Raw genomic sequence first — 13906 nt, 5'->3', positions numbered from 1 at the left:
ATATACAAGATTAAAGTATTTTTTTTTAAATGAAACAAAAAAAACTGAACTATACAGCTGCACAGCCTCTTTCAAGAAACTTCACTGCATTGTATGCAATTCACAGGGCTTACGTAGCAGTGGATAAAGTAATGGTAGCATAACATTACAAGGTCAGCAGTGGGCGACTGTATCATTTTTTTTTTTAGCAAGCTAGAAAGCTAAAATGACTCCGTTCAACTCTTGGAAAAGAAAAGATTCCTTAGTGAAATGAAGTGGATAACAAAACGTGGTTATGTAGAAATAATGGTATTGTCACTGCTTTTATGAATCCTCTCTCATCTGCCACATAACGGCATCTTGCTGTTAATGAATTCCTGCCCGTCGGCAGAACACTGACAAGAACTATCACGCAAAGAAATCAACACTTGATAAACTGGGAGGTGATCAAGTGAAATTCAGACACGCACACCTAAATCAGACAGTAAACTGCAGACCAGTAAATTCAGAAAAAAATGCAGTTTATATTTGTCAACATGGCATTTATGACACAAATTTAGTACTATTATTTAAATAAGATGAGAAGTTTTTCTGACACTATTACAACTAGCAGCATTAAAATTACTTTTGAATGCACACCTACTACCATTTTTACAAAACAGTCTCAATTTTTATTACTGCTGCTGTGAGAAGGAACAAGTGTGGAAGTGAAATACTTAAAAGAATTCTATTAAAAGTACCACATTTTTTTTTCTCCCAGAGGCATCAACAATCCTTTAAAATGCTACTGCTTCATGTCTTGTGACTTCTGAGCACAATATTAAGCTGTCTTAACATTCCAAGAGAACAGCTTTAAACACACACACACACACACACAGTATGCCTACTGACAAAGGAACTGTACAGTTCTAGCAGTGGGGATGGGCCAATAACAAGCAAAGCCAGACTCTCAGAAACCGAAGAAACCGGTTTGTTCACTCATGGCATGTAAGAAATCTCAGTGTGAATACCATGCTATGCAGTTTAGTTTACTCAGTACTGGTCTGCCAGTAACTACAGCACATTTGTTACAAAATTAAGTTCTTTTGATACTTGTACATCATCTCAATCCCACTCACAGAGGAGTGCAAAGTACCCAAAAAAAAGGAGCCTGTTCACTGGGAAATCAGCTAAAAGATACCGATTTATCATCTGCAGCAGAAGCCTGAAACGGAAACTCAAGGTAAGAAACTTATGCTGCAATGTATCAAATGGATGTCGGTGTGTGTGTGTGTGTGTGTGTGTGTGTGTGTGTGTGTGTGTGTGTGTATACGCACATTTTAATACATTACCTATTAAATAACTTGAGATATTTTAAAAGTTGCATAATCAAACTTCAAAGACTCATGATGGGAAATTAAAATGAACACTTATGCAGCAGAAATACTAACATTCTTTTACACACAAACATGGGTACAAAGGACCAGTCAGAATATACACAGAAAATCATTAGAATATTACAAGGAATTCATCTTACTTCAACATCTGGACTGAAAGTGGATATGCAAGTTCAGTCTGATATCTGCATTTTTCAGTTTCTCTATTAAAAACCCTGCTATACAATCTAATTTTTGGAAGGTTCAGCTATATCAGCTTATTACCAAAGCTACACATGTATGTGCTATCTGCAATTCCCAGCTTCTTTAACAATGATTCTCCACTTTTATTTTCTATGTCTAGCGATTAGATTTGGCACACACAGGTTAATAATATTAGCATGAAGGGGACCCTGTTTAGGATCAAGAAAATTATGCAGAGTATTCACAAAATCTGTACAAAAAACAAAGCAACAAGGTTAGTTAATTACACACATATGGGAGTTGTTAAACGGTCATAACAACAGAAAGAAATGGAGTCACAATTATTTTGTTTCAGAAAGATAAGGATATCATAGAGAGACAACATTCTATTTATAACACACTTGAGTGTTTAAAAAACACTTCAGCTTTGAAAATACAACTTAGGAGTGTTTTTCTAAGTCTTTGCATATGCTGATGACTCTTACCATACATGTAAGTTACTGGAAAAGTGCAGTTGAGCTGGGGTACTAGCAATGCATGTCAATCTGAGAAACACACACCATAAAGTGCCAGCAATGCATGTCAATCAGAGTTACGAGATCATGGGGTAGAAGCAATGCACATCAGTCTGAGAAACACCGCACTATGGGGTACTAGCAATGCATGTAAATCTGAGAAACACCACACCACAGGATACCAGTAATGCACATCAATCGGAGAAACTCCACACCAGAAGGTGCCAGCAATGCAAGTCAATCAGAGTTACCAGACCATGGGGTAGAAGCAATGCACATCAGTCTCAGAAACACCGCACTATGTGGTACCCGCAATGCATGTAAATCTGAGAAGCACCACACCACAGGGTACCAGCAATGCATGTCAATCTGAGAAACACCACACCACATCATGGGGTACCAGCAATACATGTCAATCTGAGAAACACCACACCATGGGGTACCAGCAATGCATGTCAATCTGAGAAACACCACACCACATTATGGGGTACCAGCAATACATGTCAATCTGAGAAACACCACTCCACGCTATGGGGCCATGCTATGGGGTACCAGCAATGCATATCAGTCAGAATCACCACACCATGAGGTACTAGCAATGCAAGTTAGTCTGAGAAACACCTCACCATGCCACAAACTTAGTACGGCTTGAGGACTTTCACCTGGGCATCTTTTTCTTACTGTTTTATGGTGTTAAACTAAAACAAATAATGATATGACAATTGCACTACAGAAAATGAAAGATAATGGCAAGTTTTGTTTCTGAAAATTCATTAATACTGGGGGAAAAAAGCTTTCACAAATATTTTGTGCAGTCTCTCAAACATGTACAATTACAAATACAAACAAGGTTTTGTCCAAAATTGTACAAAGGGTTTCACCTTGCAGGAGCAAAAGATGTACAAAATCACATAGTTATTTTAGTAAACAGATCTCATTTGACTGCACTAGATGGCTGTACCAATGGATACATAGTAAACTGACTGTACTAGATGGCTGTACCAATGGATACATAGTAAACTGACTGTACTAGATGGTTGTACCAATGGATACATAGTAAACTGACTACACTAGATGGTTGTACTAATGGATACATAGTAAACTGACTGGACTAGATGGTTGTACTAATGGATACATAGTAAACTGACTGTACTAGATGGTTGTACTAATGGATACATAGTAAACTGACTGTACTAGATGGTTGTACTAATGGATACATAGTAAACTGACTGTACTAGATGGTTGTACTAATGGATACATAGTAAACTGACTGTACTAGATGGTTGTACTAATGGATACATAGTAAACTGACTGTACTAGATGGTTGTACTAATGGATACATAGTAAACTGACTGCACTAGATGGCTGTACCAATGGATACATAGTAAACTGACTGTACTAGATGGTTGTACCAATGGATACATAGTAAACTGACTGTAGTACACAGTTGTACCAATGGATACATAGTAAACTGGCTGCACTAGATGGCTGTATCAATGGATACATAGTAATCTGACTACTAGATTTTTGTACTAATGGATACATAGTAAAATGATTATACTAGATTTTTGTGCTAACGGATATATTGTAAAATGACTGTACTAGATTTACCAGCAAGGGTGCTTAGTAATTATAAACAGTGCAGATTCTAGGCACAGTAATTTTTCAGCTGTACTATTAAAAAAAAAAAAGTGTTCAAATTTATTCCACTCCTTTTCTGAAAAACAAACAGTTATAACTGATAAACTCCCTCCCTTGCTCAGCTTTTCTATAAGCAGCCTGTAGTGACAATTTCCAAACACACTGTCACATAGTGCATTTTCATCAAGCCTTTCCAAGTATCACCTCGCACCCAGTCTCCAAGCAATCTAAAGTAATAACTTTACTTCAGGCTCCCCTACCTAAAATCCACCAACAAAAGCCTGTACCTTGTTCAATATGTAGGGGGATCCAGTGTCCAGCTGCATACACATGTACTATGCGGTCTGCAACATCCACATCCAGTTATACTGTGCCTTCTTCTTTGCCCAAAGCAGAGAGCACTATGTACTGACTCTGTTTGTACATTTGCATTAAGCAGCTCCTACTACACTGTGCTGAGCCTTCTCTTGGTAATGCTTTTATCGAGACGCACACATGGTTTAGGAGTAAGCATATGTCACCCTAACCCTTTGAAAAAATGGCATTAGAAATGTGTCCTAAGCATCATTCACTCTACTCTAGTCCCTAAATTAATAAACCCAATCCTCCACCAAAACTGCTTACCTTAATCCGACAGCTCTTTCTCCCCCATCTTACACCAAACAAAGATAACTATAACCAGTCATGCTGCCTCTGCCTTGTGTATTTCCTATGTGGCAAGCATTTGTTAGTAACTACTACACTGAACAGTGAACTGCAGAGAAGACAGACTCTTATTCTGAGCCTACATCCATCAGGATGACAGTATGCAACAGCAATGTTTTTTGTTCTGTGTACTTCTAATCTGGTAGAGGTAGAATGGTTACACAGGGCCTTCACTGTCCACTCACCACGTCTTCATATACACTCATACCACTGTTCCACAGGGTTTTCACTGTCCACTCACCACCAAGCACTTCTTCATACACTCGTACCACTGTTACACAAGGTCTTCATTGTACCACTGTTACACAAGGTCTTCACTGTCCACTCACCACCCAGCACTTCTTCATACACTTGTTCATGAACAATTCTTGATTTGCTTAAATATTCAAATCCTATTTGGTCTGAGGCATTAATAACACAATTACAGTAACCGTAATTAGATTTTTTACCACAATCTAACCAAGTTAAGTTGCATATCACTGCAGACTCTGCAGTAAAGTTTGAGTAATCAGTGCACTGGAATGACAGGAACAACAATATCATACATAAAGGGCCAACAAGTTCGACAGTGGAGATGCATGGTGAGCTAGCTAAGGGCAATATGATTTAAACCACAGCCTGTAAAAGTCTGTCAAGAAAGTCCTCTGAACTGATAATGACTGGTTCCCACCTGAAACCATACAAACCTTCTTAACATTTTAGCAATGCTGACATGGAGATAAGCACCCTGAAGATCTAAACAGCACAACCAAACTCATTCCTGGAAACAAGGAAGGATGGACTGCACCATGACTACCTGGAAAGTTTCTTGACATGCTGACTTAGATGGCTAAGGTTCAAGCAGTCCGAGCTCCTTCGTTTTTTGGGGTAACAAGAAGAATCCTGAGTAGACTGAAGTGCCTCTCTGGTTTGATATGGTGGAATCTCTTGGATGACTCTCTTGAACAGAAGGTTTGCTACTTTTAGCTGTGCCACCTTCTACTTCTGGGGTGAAACTGTAGGAGAAACAGAAGGTGGGTGGTATCAGATACTTGGAAAAGGGTACAGGTATAGCCTCTGGATATTATATTCCTCATCTATTTGTCATGCTGGATGGCCATCGACATATGCAAGGAGAGTGGTCCTCTGACTACCTCCACAGCATGAGAGTCAAAGTTTTTCAGGGATTATACTGTCTACTCCCCGAAGAATGACAGCAGAATCCCTGTTCTTGCAGACTGACCTTGCCTTTTGGATGGTGCCAATTTAAGAAACTCTACTCCACCATGATAATCCCTATCACATTGTTGCTGCTGGCTTGACCGTTAGGATTTCCTGTATCAGATGTTCTTGGCACCACTTTTTTTTTTTTTTTTTGGAATAATACTCAGAGGCCAAGAACGTTATCTAACATCAGTGAACATCTTGCTCTTTTGCTCACATTGCTTCAACTTTTTTTCACTTTTCATCCAAAGAGGGTGGTCCACTGCATTATACAGAAGCATGGACAGTGATGCTATTGTATTCACATTTGCTACCTGTGATTCCTGCTGTTTCAGAGTGCCTAACATTTTATCTGGGAGTTTTTTTTTTTTAAATCTGATCATGTGCATCACATAGTTCAGGGTCATAATGCAGAATATGCTAGATGCACAGACACACTTTCCAAGTCTGTTCATCATCCTCAAATCTTCATTTGGTGGATGAAAGGTTTGGACATCCTAAGAAGGTTCACATCTAGTGGCTGCTGACACCACAAAAGAGTTAAATGGTCCCTTGCTCCAGTGTGGTTTATGCCTGGATGAGTGGTCCCTTGCTCCAATGTGGTCTATGCTTGGGTAAGTGGCCCCTCGCTCCAGTGTGGTCTATGCTTGGGTGAGTGGTCCCTCGCTCCAGTGTGGTCTATGCTTGGGTGGAGTGGTCCCTCGTTCCAGTGTGGTCTATGCTTGGGTGAGCGGTCCCTCGCTCCACTGTGGTCTATGCTTGGGTGAGTGGTCCCTCGCTCCAGTGTGGTCTATGCTTGGGTGAGTGGTCCCTCACTCCAGTGTGGTCTGTGCTTGGGCGAGTGGTCCTTCGCTCCAGTGTGGTCTATGCTTGGGTGTGTGGTCCCTTGCTCCAGTGTGGTCTATGCTTGGGTGAGCGGTCCCTCGCTCCACTCTGGTCTATGCTTGGGTGAGTGGTCCCTCACTCCAGTGCAGTCTATGCTTGGTTGAGTGGTTCTTTGCTCCAGTGTGGTCTATGCTTGGGTGTGTGGTCCCTCGCTCCAGTGTGGTCTATGCTCGGGTGAGTGGTCTCTTGCTCCAGTGTGGTCTATGCTTGGGTGAGTGGCCCCTCGCTCCAGTGTGGCCTATCCTTGGGTGAGTGGCCCCTCGCTCCAGTGTGGCCTATCCTTGGGTGAACAGCCCCTCGCTTCAGTGTGGCCTATCCTTGGGTGAGTGGCCCCTTGCTCCAGTGTGGCCTACCCTTGAGTAAGTGGTCCCTTGCTCCAGTGCGGCCCACCCTTGGGTAAGTTCCCTTGCTCCAATGTAGCCTACACTTGTGTAAGTGGTCCCTCTCTCCAGTGTGACCTACCCTTGGTTAAGTGGTCCCTCGCTCCAGTGTGGTCTACCTTGGGTAAGTGGTCCCTTGCTCTAGTGTGGTCTACATTTGGGTTCTTTCAGGATTTTATCTGTTTTCTGGGGACTTAGTTCAGAAATATTTGATGCCCTCAAAGTTCTATCACATACCATATCAGTCATCTTTATCTGGTGGTGGAACAACCTACGCTCCTGGGGTGAACCTGAAATCTTCTTGAAAGATCTCTTCCTCCTGGAAAGTGGGGAGTCAACTAGCCGTGATCCTTTCTGCTGCATCATTTGCCTTCTGGAAGGGACTGGGGAGAAGCCACACCTTTGTCAAGATCTGTATCTGGGTTGGGGACTCCCGAAAGGGGGGTGCTTTTGCACTCCCTCTTTCTTGAGATGCCTGTAAGGGGGTCATCAAACTCTCTCTGGGGAAAGTATAACCAATGCTGAAAAGCCCTTTTACATCTTTCAAGTCCTTGGTCCTGTTAGGGTAAGAATGATGGTTGACTGTCGGTACCAACTTCAGCTGCATAGAGGAATAGAACCAATGAAGCAAATGGCTTTTCCATCTCATTGATCCTAGATGATGACGTCTTTAATGTTGAAATGGTCATAGAGGAGGCCAGGACCAACTGCATCAGTACCAAGATTCACCCCAACACCATAGTGTGGGGGGGGGCAGGATTAATGCTGACCAACAACCCTGGCTCTGAACAGAGTGGAGCAGGATTTGGCACCAAATGACTAAATGCTGAGAATGTCAACAACAATGGCTTTCAAAAAATCTGGTTTCCTTCCAGTACCCAAAAACTTACTGGATGATCGGCTACTCTAACCTACCATATATAATGCATTTACCTTTGGTCTTTTGTGGGTTGGTATTGTGGCTGAAAAGTGTCAGAGGATCAGTTCACTTCTCCATTACCAAACAAATACATTTAAAGCACTCTACTTGGCTGACCCCGTTTCACTGGTTCAACTGAATTTAATCAAAGCTTCCTCTCCATTCTGATGACATACTGTACTCATTTTATTAGGAACCACTTGGAAGAAGTAAAAAAAGCCCTACTGCCAAAACAAGCAGCTTTTAATGAAGGTGGAAAATGATAAACCATGCAAGTGGCAACAGAGATACTGCTCTCATGGGGGCTGGCTACTGTTCAAGCAATTCAGAACAATCTGAATACACTTCGGTATCCTTAGACACAAGGAGTGGTCATCATGGCACAATTTCTCAGCCAGTCACAAAGACAATCTACAACAGAACCTGTAGTTAGACACAGCCCAGATGCTTTTGTTGTTTTTAATAGCAGCCTAATTATGTATTGGTTGCAGTATAAATGGGATTTGTGAACAAACACAGCTGTAGCACTGACCCTATACTTCACCTTCATTATTTCATTTACCTGATTCATAAAGTTTTGTTGCAGTATAAATGGGGTCTGTGAACAAACACAGCTGTAGCACTGACCTTATACTTCACCTTCATTCATTTACCTGATTCATAAAGTTTTGTTGCAGTATAAATTAAGATACTGAATGAATGAAACTGCAGTGCTTGCCACATATACTTACTTCACTCATTCTTTGACTTCAGAGAATATAACCGATATAATGATAATTGTATAAAAATATTACAATGATACATGCGAAATGCAATCTAAAACTAAAGGAACTTTATTTTTTTAATAGACAGGCTATTAACAGATGCCTCTAACTAAAGCCACAAGTAAAAATATAAATTTTACTAGAAACTGTGACTTCCGGCAGAAGAAGTATAATACCAACTTCTTTGTTTATAGCTTCCTTAAAACTAAAGTCACATCTCATTTCTCATATACCCCCGATATGGCACCAAGATAAACGTTTTCATGAAGTGGAAGCAACTTGCCATATGTTCCTTATGCTTTACCTGAAGGACATGATGTGCAGCAGTAAGAATGCGGATATGAAATAACAAAATTCTCCTATCAACTGCAAAAAACTGGTTAAGAGGCACCTGCAGCTCTTTAAGCTTGATGTTTATCACTGTCACCAGTGACAACGGACACTCCTAACACCCTTTATTTGCTGTGCTACGTTTACAGAATAAGGTACAATCATTTTTTTCATATATGTTTTTTGCTCAGTAAACTTTATTAGTAGTGTGGATTTTTTTTCCCTTATCTTGTTCAAGTTCCACCCACGGAAACGAAAGTTAAGTTGCCATTTCAGCACAGGTCAATGACAGCTCTAACACCCTAAAATATGTCCTGGTCATCACCCAAGAGTAAACACAGCAGGACAGATTAGCCTATGCAATGGTAGATACATAACAGTTTTAAATAGTCACTTAACATCTGAAAAAATGAGATTTAAATGCATTGTTGTTACATCAAGTATTAACAGCATTTCCTCAGTTACAGGTCAGTCCATCTCCGTAATAAACAGCAGTCCTTGTATTACATTAACATACCTGTTACTTCTTACATCAGGAATGCAGCTAGGGCAGTTTAAGGCATGCTTCCTTATCTGCTCAAGAAAAAAGACAAGAAACCTGAAGTATGATGTCGTACAGTCATGGGAAGTGCCAATGTCTTGTTTTTTTCAGTGCATGTCGTTTTGCTGTCAGAAGGCAGCATCGTCCTCACCGTTTGTAGCCGTGTACAAGTCCGGTGTTCTCACCGAATTTAAACGGACAGAACGAGCGATGAAATGCTATAAAGGTTTCCTTTACTAAACAAAGGCGGCTGCCCGTTTTTTTTTTCTTCATTTTTTTTTGTTTTACATATTTATTTGTCAGGTACATGGGTTGATCATAATAGGCCTCTTTTCATACATGACCTGGGCTACACATAGCAGAAACATAACATATTAAAAAACAAGACAAGGCAAAGCTAAACGACAGTACACATACTTAAGACAGAATATTTACAACGTACAGAAACATTGAACATGACAAGAATGACAACGCAGGGAAGATAAAGAGCATCTCAAGTCGACAGCATGAGCACATCTTCACTTTGTAACACTAATTTTAATAAACGAGGAACTGCACAGTCTGGTATCCTGCGGTGTCTTCCATGTCCCCTGAGAATGAGGTCATGTCAGGTGGGAGGACCTTTCCCACCACAATGGGATGTGTCCATGTACTCTTCTGAAGTGCCCAAATGTCCACAGACCAGTTGTGGGTCCTCACACACCAAGTACACCCAGATTCTGCTGCGTGTCATCACTGCTGTCACTCTCCTCTGGCCACACTTCAGGCAGACATCTTTTTAAACATGGAATACACGAATATGCGCTGCTGAAAGTCAGACAGGACCGTCTGCAGATATGGTACAACTATGCCTCCCACTCTGCTTTCCTACCCAGCCACATTTAGGACTACCAGAACCAGTCACTGATGAGAGGATGGTTTTACTGTTATAACTCTCAATCCATTTCTAACATCAGGAATCAGGGATGTTTTTTGAAATACTGTTACTTTTAACTTGAGGAGCTAAAAGAACAGAATGTGAACCAACACGCATTTTCTGGGGTAAAATAAGTTTATAACTCAAATTATTATCATTATTTAAGTACAGCTCACCACCATTTCTCCAAAAATTACCAGATTTGATGGAGATTAAGAGAAACTGAACCAGAGGTTTCTAAATCCAACAGAATAGAAATAGGTTAAAAAAGTCAGGTTCTTGCTAACACTCAAGTAACATTAATGGACTTAGATGTTTGCAATACTTCTATTAACACAATTTTATTTATTTATTTTTTTTTGTAAGCTAGACATTTCAAAAAATCTGGAGTAGAAAAAAATAGAACAGAAAGCCTTTACTTTTACAGCATCCTATTACTCCAAGCAGCCTGACTTTAGGAAGTGGAAGGAAATTGGAGAAGACATTTTTTTTAGATTTAGTTAAGTATAAAGTGAATAACTTTAGTTTAAAGTGAATAACTTTGGACTTGGCCATATTTCTTACATGAATCACTACTAGTAAATGTGTTGTTTGTGCACTAGCACTGATTCAGGCCATTTATGGGTTTCTTTTTTTCTCTGTGGCTGTGCAACCATGCAACTAGTATATAAATAAAGGTAGTGAGAGTGATGCAAGGCTTAGTACCTCCACATGCAAAAAAAAAAAAAAAACAACTTTCTGTATGCTGTGGTAGGCTGAAGCTTTGACCAGTTTTGTGCAACTGAAGCTTCAGTGAACCGAGACTTGATGAAATATAGGGGAAGCACAGAAACCCATATGCGTATGAGGATAACATGCAACGCGCACAGCATACCACAGAATCAAGTCACAGATCCTGAAGCTTTTTTTGTTAATATGAATCAAAACAGACGTAACACGAACTGTGAATATTTCAACCATGTTTGGTCATTTTATAACACCTAAACTCTCCACTCCAGAAAAGTTGTTAGCAACTTAGAATACATTCACAATATTGCATTAACTCATGTAAGACAGCTAGCTGATAATGACAAGGCAACCCCCTCAAAATACAGCTCACATTTGATGTCATCCATGTAGCATCATTCCAAAAAGAACGGCTGTAAGATGGGGAAATGCCCACTATGCCTTACTCAGTGCTCCCAAAACTTGAAATTGAGATGATCCAGAATATGGTGGGAGATGAGATGCATGAAAAATGCTATAGTGGTTTCTAAAATAATTAAACTCAACTTAGAAAATACAAACATTAAATGCCAGTTTACTGATACATACTCTTTACATGGACGGGAGAGGCACCAGGCCAGTACAGGGATACTTGGCTGCATAACATACACTTGAGTTTGTGACAGCATCCAAGACGTTAACATCAATATGATCTACTTCAGTTTATAGATGTCTCAAAACTTCGAAGCCCATATGGCCAAGACCATATGATCGAAGTTTTGAAACTTCGAAAGTAAAATAAAAAACACTAAAACTAAATAAAACAATCTTTACGCTTTTGCAGTGGCAATCCTCCCTGCACCCCCTGCTAATTAAACATACCAACTCAGAGACTGCACTACAGTGAGGAAAATGGTAATCTCGAGTTCCGCGCTGTACGACGATCTCAATACAAAGTGTTTGACGTTTCAAAACTTTCATCATATGGTCTCGACCATATGGGCTTTGAAGTTTTGAAACTTCAACAAACTGAAGTACACCACTCAATATAACCATTGGTTGCAGAAAAGAAAATTGTACCTATGCACTTACAGCTACTGGGTTTACTTGGACTTCTTAACAACTGTGGGTGCAGGGCTCAATAAGGTATCACCTACTTACTATGCAGATCTATTGGGAAACTTTAACACTTATGGGGGGAATACAAACTGAAAGAATGGATTGTTTCAGCTAAACAAAACTAGAGTAACAAGTTCTTTGGAATTCTGTACTAGCCATGGACTGTCATAATAAGCACAATATTCAAATACAAACATGCTTGAAAGTATATTTAACTAAGCTGCACCTTGGGCCACAGGTCGATGATTAACCTGACTGACATGTCAGACTTGAGGTTGTATGTTTTGGGTGCATGGGTCAGAAGAAATGCTGAGCTGTCAACTTGGTGATAAGATGGATCAGATGGCTGAGGTGGACAGCTGTACAGACACAGGAAACCTAAATATGCAATTTAGTACATTCAGGACAAAATCCCTTATGTGCCTGAGAATGTTGGGAATTTGGAGTCCAAAGGAACCCTGTTAACATCTCAAAAGTTGAGGTGGCAGAAAGGTGGTCATTGTTTACCATGGCCGTAACCCTTGACATCTTCTTTCATTGCTGATGTCAAATAAAAAAAAAGAGGAATTGCTTGCAATGTGTAGGGATGGGTTCTAGATTTAACCAATAAGTACCAACAAGCTAGGAATAAAGCAGCTGCAACAATCACCCAAGTGATGACCGAGGTGTGGGAAGAGTACAGTAAAGCCAAGGAGAATGGACTTGCAGCTGCCAAAACTATCCTAAGACTGTGTTCTCAACAGTGGAGAAACACGGACGTCTAATGTACAATGTTGGGAAATGGAAGGACATGGAGGAACGCCTCCTGAATTTGGCAGACATTCCCTCATATGAGTAGGAAGTGCCGGAAGGGATCAGTTCTTCTTATGCAGATAAAGTCATCATAGTAATTTAACAGATCTGTTGTGGTAAGCTTGTGGGAATGAATGAGATCCACCCAAAAATGTTGATGGCATACACATTGCTGGAGATCATGATTAACACTTACTCTTTGCTTTCTTTATGTCACTGAATGTAAGATCCTCTGGACTAGCAAACTAGAGCAATGGACCACAGTTAAATGGGGGGGGGGGGCAACAGTGCATTTGTCAATTAAAGAAGGATCACGAATCCCTCTGATCCTTCCTCCTTCTCCTCCTCCTCTTCTTTCTAAACTCTGGTACTCTTCGCACATAGATGAGGCTATGGTAGCAGTGATCTAATGATGAACATAATACAGTTGCGAGACTAAACTTAGTAAACAGTACATGTCTGAATAGATTGCTGTTGCAGTAGATGTACCCCTCACTCTATATCTCTGTTTTTATACCACAATGCAGGAGTGTTATTGTTCTGGTTTCTCTGGCAGGGTTTTAGCCTCCCTTTTCTGAGACAAGAAAGCTCTAACATTTTACTTCCCTAGCCACAGACTTTATACTGGTCTCCTCAAGCTGTACAGTGGCTAAGACATGCGGACGGTGCCCTAAAGTTTAGGAAGCTACGCAGACAGTTCAGTCCTTGGCAGGATAAGTCCACATTGTTTAAGCTACTGAAATAATGAACTAATGATAAAAATCAGTGTTTTGAAGACAGATAGAAGGCATATAACCATGCATCTTGGAATATCTTGGGGGAGATGCTAGAGAAGAACAGGCACCCAGAGTCACTGCTGCATGCTGCTATTTAGTACCTGTATTTATGAAGCAGCAGCTACAGCTACATTTTCTACATTAATCTATGTTTAATGTGGTGATAGGACTCTGCCA

At 40.4% G+C, this 13906-nt stretch overlaps 2 protein-coding genes across 4 annotated transcripts in view; one reads left to right on the top strand and one right to left on the bottom strand.

The window, feature by feature from the left end:
* Window positions 1–13906, bottom strand: part of ARL13B (ADP ribosylation factor like GTPase 13B) — a 1170737-nt gene that overhangs the window by 565959 nt on the left and 590872 nt on the right. The window lies entirely within an intron of this gene.
* The window catches only part of STX19 (syntaxin 19), a 91016-nt gene continuing 78009 nt past the window's right edge, over window positions 900–13906 (top strand). Inside the window, exons 1-2 of one of the 2 annotated variants that reach the window (XM_044072159.1) lie at window positions 900–1201; window positions 8745–9035. The gene's annotated coding sequence lies outside the window, so the exon portion shown is untranslated. The remainder of the gene's footprint in view (window positions 1202–8744; window positions 9036–13906) is intronic. The other variant, XM_044072158.1, reaches the window with a different exon arrangement.

Source organism: Protopterus annectens, chromosome 5.part0, assembly GCF_019279795.1.
Source record: "Protopterus annectens isolate FY-2018-M chromosome 5.part0, PAN1.0, whole genome shotgun sequence".
Taxonomy (NCBI): Eukaryota; Metazoa; Chordata; order Ceratodontiformes; family Protopteridae; genus Protopterus; species Protopterus annectens.
The sequence above is the reverse complement of the archived record's forward strand: the minus strand, read 5'-3'. Positions and strand labels throughout refer to the sequence as shown.